The following is a 6045-nucleotide window of genomic DNA, read 5'->3' as shown; positions in this document are numbered from 1 at the left end:
AAGGCTACCCAAACATTTGACCCAAGTTAAACAATTGAAGGCAATGCTACCAAATACTAATTGAGTGTATATAAACTTCTGACCCACTGGGAATGTGATGAAAGAAATAAAAGCTGAAATAAATAATTATTTCTACTATTATTCTGACATTTCACATTCTTAAAATAAAGTGGTGATCCTAACTGACTTAAGACAGGGAATTTGTTCAAGGTTTAAAATGTCAGGAATTGTGAAAAATGAGGTTGAAATATATTTGGCTAAGGTGTATGTAAACTTCCGACTTCAACTGTATTAACTTTTGTATTATGGGGGATAGTAGATTGACATAAGCTAGCACTTTTTCTGTTCATTAGGCCTACTTATCTTGTTGGCTGACGAAAAGCCAATATGGGCCTTGGAATTCGATAAGAGGGACGGGTGCAGTTGCGTCCCCGATGTGTCTGTCTTCACTTGTAGCCTACCTCTTAGTTGATATTCCTGTGAGAAGGACCCGATCACGTGACAAGCATTGGCTAATAAGAATTTAGATATCTGATAGAGCCATGGGAGTGAGAGGTGCTTCGGAAGCGTGGCAGCCGGAAGAAGGAAATTAGAATTGTTATATTCAACCCAAGAGCCACCTTGGCCTCAAAAGGCATGGATTTTTTAGGGGGGCATTATGGCTACACAAGGGAGAATATTATCAAGTGCTTGTGAATGAAAGACTGATGAAGTGGGTGCAGCCATCACAAGATCATCATCAGAGTTGCGTCATGCAGCCTTGGAATGTATTGAAAATCAAAACATATAGCCCAACATTTGTATCACGACTAAAGTTGCATAACTAACTCTAAATTAAGCATACAGGAGGACCTGTTTTTTTGTTAACCGCTCAACACAAAATAGCCACGTGCACACTTCCTTGGAACTTGTTTGGAGAAAATATCCTTTCTATTTTATTCAGCTTTGTCCAATTGTATTCCTCATACTGTAAAATAATATAAAATAATGTCATGGAATTCTAAGCAAATCTTGTCTGCTAAACGAACTAGTGTAGCCCACAGCCGTTGTAGGTCTCATGTCTTGTAGGTCTCATTTCATAGAACTTCTAAACAATGGCGGTTTGTCTACTTCATTTCTTTAGTCTACTCTCTGATCACTCCAGACAGCCCAGTGAATAAAACATGCTGGCAATACTAGTGTCAAACCAAGTTAGTCTTAGTAGAACGAAATAACATCTAACTTGTCATTGAAACAGTTCATCATAAAACAATAAACTTTTCATGCACAGTGGGAAGTTGCAATGAACAACAAGCTTTGCTGTGCAGTCTGGAGTTCATCAAGGACATGTAATGTCAGAACTGCAGATTTCAACCTAGCAATAGACTGGGTCATAACTTATGGAGGTCTAACTTGTGAAGATAACTTATAGACAGATAGAACCTGCTCTTACCATGATAAACAGATTTCCCAATCTCCCCCTCTTCTTCATCTTTAATGTTGACATTCAGCTCCAGTGTTTGACTGCGTTCTTCTAGCTTCACTGATGCCATCACTGGTTCCTACGGTGCAAACTGCACTCCACTGTCACAATCAGGACACAGTGACTTTAGGTTTGGACTCTGTGTGGAAGGATCCTAGTCATTAATAGATTCTGAGATCAACCTCCTGGTCTACTTCTGTGCATGTTACACCCCCTCGCTTTGTACTGTACGTATGAACACATTTTGAACAATGGCTGCCTTAAATGCTGTGGTGCGTACTAACACACTAGGAAAGGCTGTGGTAGACATGAGTCACCACAGGTGAGTTCACAGCTCTTTCACTCTGAGCATGCATATCAATGAGTCAACCTCAAATTGACCGTCAATACCAGTTCTACAAGACTACTAGCATAATCAACTGGGCATTTCAACAGGGTCTGTTGAAATGAATACTGTAGTGGTGTGAGAAAGGTTACACAAGCTTCCTCTCTGGTTCCATTCCCCAATAGTTAGTCGATCATTCCCGAATTATGGTGGTAATGCTGTCCCTGAACTTTGACACCATATAAAACCCTTTAAAAATGAGAAATAATATATATACAGTACCAGTCAAAAGTTAGGACACCTACTCATTCCAGGGTTTTTCTTTATTTTTACTATTTTCTACATTGTAGAATAATAGTGAAGACATCAAAAATATGAAATAACACATTTGCAATCATGTAGTTTACAACAAATTGTTTAAAAAAATCAAAATTTATTTTAAATTTGAGATTCTTCAAAGTAGCCACCCTTTGACTTGACGACAGCTTTGCACACTCATGGCATTCTCTCAACCAGCTTATTTTGGTAGTCACCTGGAATTAATTTCAATTAACAGGTGTGCCTTGTTAAAAGTTATTTTGTGGAATTTCTTTTCTTCTTAATATGTTTGAGCCAAATCAAATCAAATCAAATTTTATTTGTCACATACACATGGTTAGCAGATGTTAATGCGAGTGTAGCGAAATGCTTGTGCTTCTAGTTCCGACAATGCAGTAATAACCAACAAGTAATCTAACTAACAATTCCAAAACTACTGTCTTGTACACAGTGTAAGGGGATAAAGAATATGTACATAAGGATATATGAATGAGTGATGGTACAGAGCAGCATAGGCAAGATACAGTAGATGGTATCGAGTACAGTATGTACAAATGAGATGAGTATGTAAACAAAGTGGCATAGTTTAAAGTGGCTAGTGATACATGTATTACATAAGGATACAGTCGATGATATAGAGTACAGTATATACGTATGCATATGAGATTAATAATGTAGGGTAAGTAACATTATATAAGGTAGCATTGTTTAAAGTGGCTAGTGATATATTTACATCATTTCCCATCAATTCCCATTATTAAAGTGGCTGGAGTTGAGTCAGTGTCAGTGTGTTGGCAGCAGCCACTCAATGTTAGTGGTGGCTGTTTAACAGTCTGATGGCCTTGAGATAGAAGCTGTTTTTCAGTCTCTCGGTCCCAGCTTTGATGCACCTGTACTGACCTCGCCTTCTGGATGATAGCGGGGTGAACAGGCAGTGGCTCGGGTGGTTGATGTCCTTGATGATCTTTATGGCCTTCCTGTGACATCGGGTGGTGTAGGTGTCCTGGAGGGCAGGTAGTTTGCCCCCGGTGATGCGTTGTGCAGACCTCACCACCCTCTGGAGAGCCTTACGGTTGAGGGCGGAGCAGTTGCCGTACCAGGCGGTGATACAGCCCGCCAGGATGCTCTCGATTGTGCATCTGTAGAAGTTTGTGAGTGCTTTTGGTGACAAGCCAAATTTCTTCAGCCTCCTGAGGTTGAAGAGGCGCTGCTGCGCCTTCTTCACAATGCTGTCTGTGTGAGTGGACCAATTCAGTTTGTCTGTGATGTGTATGCCGAGGAACTTAAAACTTGCTACCCTCTCCACTACTGTTCCATCGATGTGGATAGGGGGGTGTTCCCTCTGCTGTTTCCACAAGCCAATCAGTTGTCTTGTGACAAGGTAGGGGTGGTATACACAAGATAGCCCTATTTGGTACAATACCAAGTCCATAACATGGGAATAACTGCTCAAATAAGCAAAGAGAAACAACAGTACATTACTACTTTAAGACATGAAGGTACATCAATCCAGAAAAGGTCAATAACTTTCACATTCCTACAAGCGCAGTCGCAAAAACCATCAAGCGCTATGATGAAACCGGCTCTCACGAGGACCGCCACAGGGAAGGAAGACCCAGAGTTACCTCTGCTACAGAGGATTAGAGTTCATTCGAGTTACCAGCCTCAGAAATTGCAGCCCAAATAAATGCTTCACAGAGTTCAAGTAACAGACACATACAGTGGGGAGAACAAGTATTTGATAACCTGCCAAATCGGCAGTGTTTCCTACTTACAAAGCATGTAGAGGTCTGTCATTTTTATCATAGATACACTTCAACTGTGAGAGACGGAATCTAAAACAAAATGCAGAAAATCACATTGTATGATTTTTAAGTAATTAATTAGCATTTCATTGCATGACTTGTTTTAGATTCCATCTCTCAGAGTTGAAGTGTATCTATGATAACAATTACAGACCTCTACATGCTTTGTAAGTAGGAAAACCTGCAAAATCGGCAGTGTATCAAATACTGTCCGGCGCCGACAGAGATGGCCGCCTCGCTTCACGTTCCTAGGAAACTATGCAGTTTTTTGTTTTTTTTACGTGTTATTTCTTACATTGGTACCCCAGGTCATCTTAGGTTTCATTACATACAGTCGAGAAGAACTACTGAATATAAGAGCAGCGTCAACTCACCATCAGTACGACCAAGAATATGACTTTCCCGGAGCGGATCCTGTGTTCTGCCTTTCACCCAGGACAACGGAATGGATCCCAGCCTGCGACCCAAAACAACAACGTCGTTAAAGAGGCAAACGAAGCGGTCTTCTGGTCAGGCTCCGGAGACGGGGCACATCGCGCGCCACTCCCTAGCATACTACTCGCCAATGTCCAGTCTCTTGACAACAAGGTTGATGAAATCCGAGCAAGGGTAGCATTCCAGAGGGACATCAGGAATGCATCGCGCCGACAGAAACAAACATCTTTCTGGTAAGAAGAGGGGTGGGGGCGTATGCTTTATGGTTAACGAGACATGGTGTGGTCACAACAACATACAGGAACTCAAGTCCTTCTGTTCACCTGATTTAGAATTCCTCACAATCAAATGTCGACCGCATTGTCTACCAAGGGAATTCTCTTCAATTATAATCACAGCCGTATATATTCCCCCCAAGTAGACACATCGATGGCTCTGAACTAACTTTATTTGACTCTTTGCAAACTGGAATCCATATATCCTGAGGCTGCATTCATTGTAACTAGGGATTTTAACAAGGCTAATCTGAAAACAAGACTCCCTAAATTGTATCAGCATATCGATTGCGCAACCAGAGCTGGTAAAACCTTGGATCATTGCTATTCTAACTTCCGCGATGCATATAAGGCCCTCCCCCACCCTCCTTTCGGAAAAGCTGACCACGACTCCATTTTGTTGCTCCCTGCCTACAGACAGAAGCTAAAACAAGAAGCTCCCACGCTGAGGTCTGTTCAACGCTGGTCCAACCAATCTGATTCCACGCTCCAAGACTGCTTCCATTACGTGGACTGGGATATGTTTCGTATTGCGTCAGACAACAACATTGACGAACACGCTGATTCGGTGAGCGAGTTCATTAGAACGTGCGTTGAAGATGTCGTTCCCATAGCAACGATTAAAACATTCCCAAACTAGAAACCGTGGATTGATGGCAGCATTCGCGTGAAACTGAAAGCGCGAACCACTGCTTTTAAATCAGGGCAAGGTGACCGGAAACATGACCGAATACAAACAGTGTAGCTATTCCCTCCGCAAGGCAATCAAACAAGCTAAGCGTCAGTATAGAGACAAAGTAGAATCGCAATTCAACGGCTCAGACACAAGAGGTATGTGGCAGGGTCTACAGTCAATCACGGATTACAAAAAGAAAACCAGCCCCGTCACAGACCAGGATGCCTTGCTCCCAGGCAGACTAAACTTTTTTGCCCGCTTTGAGGACAAAACAGTGCCACTGACACGGCCCGCAACCAAAACATGCGGACTCTCCTTCACTGCAGCCGAGGTGAGTAAAACATTTAAACGTGTTAACCCTCGCAAGGCTGCAGGCCCAGACGGCATCCCCAGCCGCTCCCTCAGAGCATGCGCAGACCAGCTGGCTGGTGTGTTTACGGACATATTCAATCGATCCCTATCCCAGTCTGCTGTCCCCACATGCTTCAAGGGGGCCACCATTGTTCCTGTTCCCAAGAAAGCTAAGGTAGCTGAGCTAAACGACTACCGCCCCGTAGCACTCACCTCCGTCATCATGAAGTGCTTTGAGAGACTAATCAAGGACCATATCACCTCCACCCTACCTGACACCCTAGACCCACTCCAATTTGCTTACCGCCCAAATAGGTCCACTGACGATGCAATCTCAACCACACTGCACACTGCCCTAACCCATCTGGACAAGAGGAATACCTATGTGAGAATGCTGT

This window comes from Oncorhynchus mykiss, chromosome 18 (genome assembly GCF_013265735.2).
Source record: "Oncorhynchus mykiss isolate Arlee chromosome 18, USDA_OmykA_1.1, whole genome shotgun sequence".
Lineage (NCBI taxonomy): Eukaryota > Metazoa > Chordata > Actinopteri > Salmoniformes > Salmonidae > Oncorhynchus > Oncorhynchus mykiss.
This window is presented reverse-complemented; position numbering follows the sequence as displayed.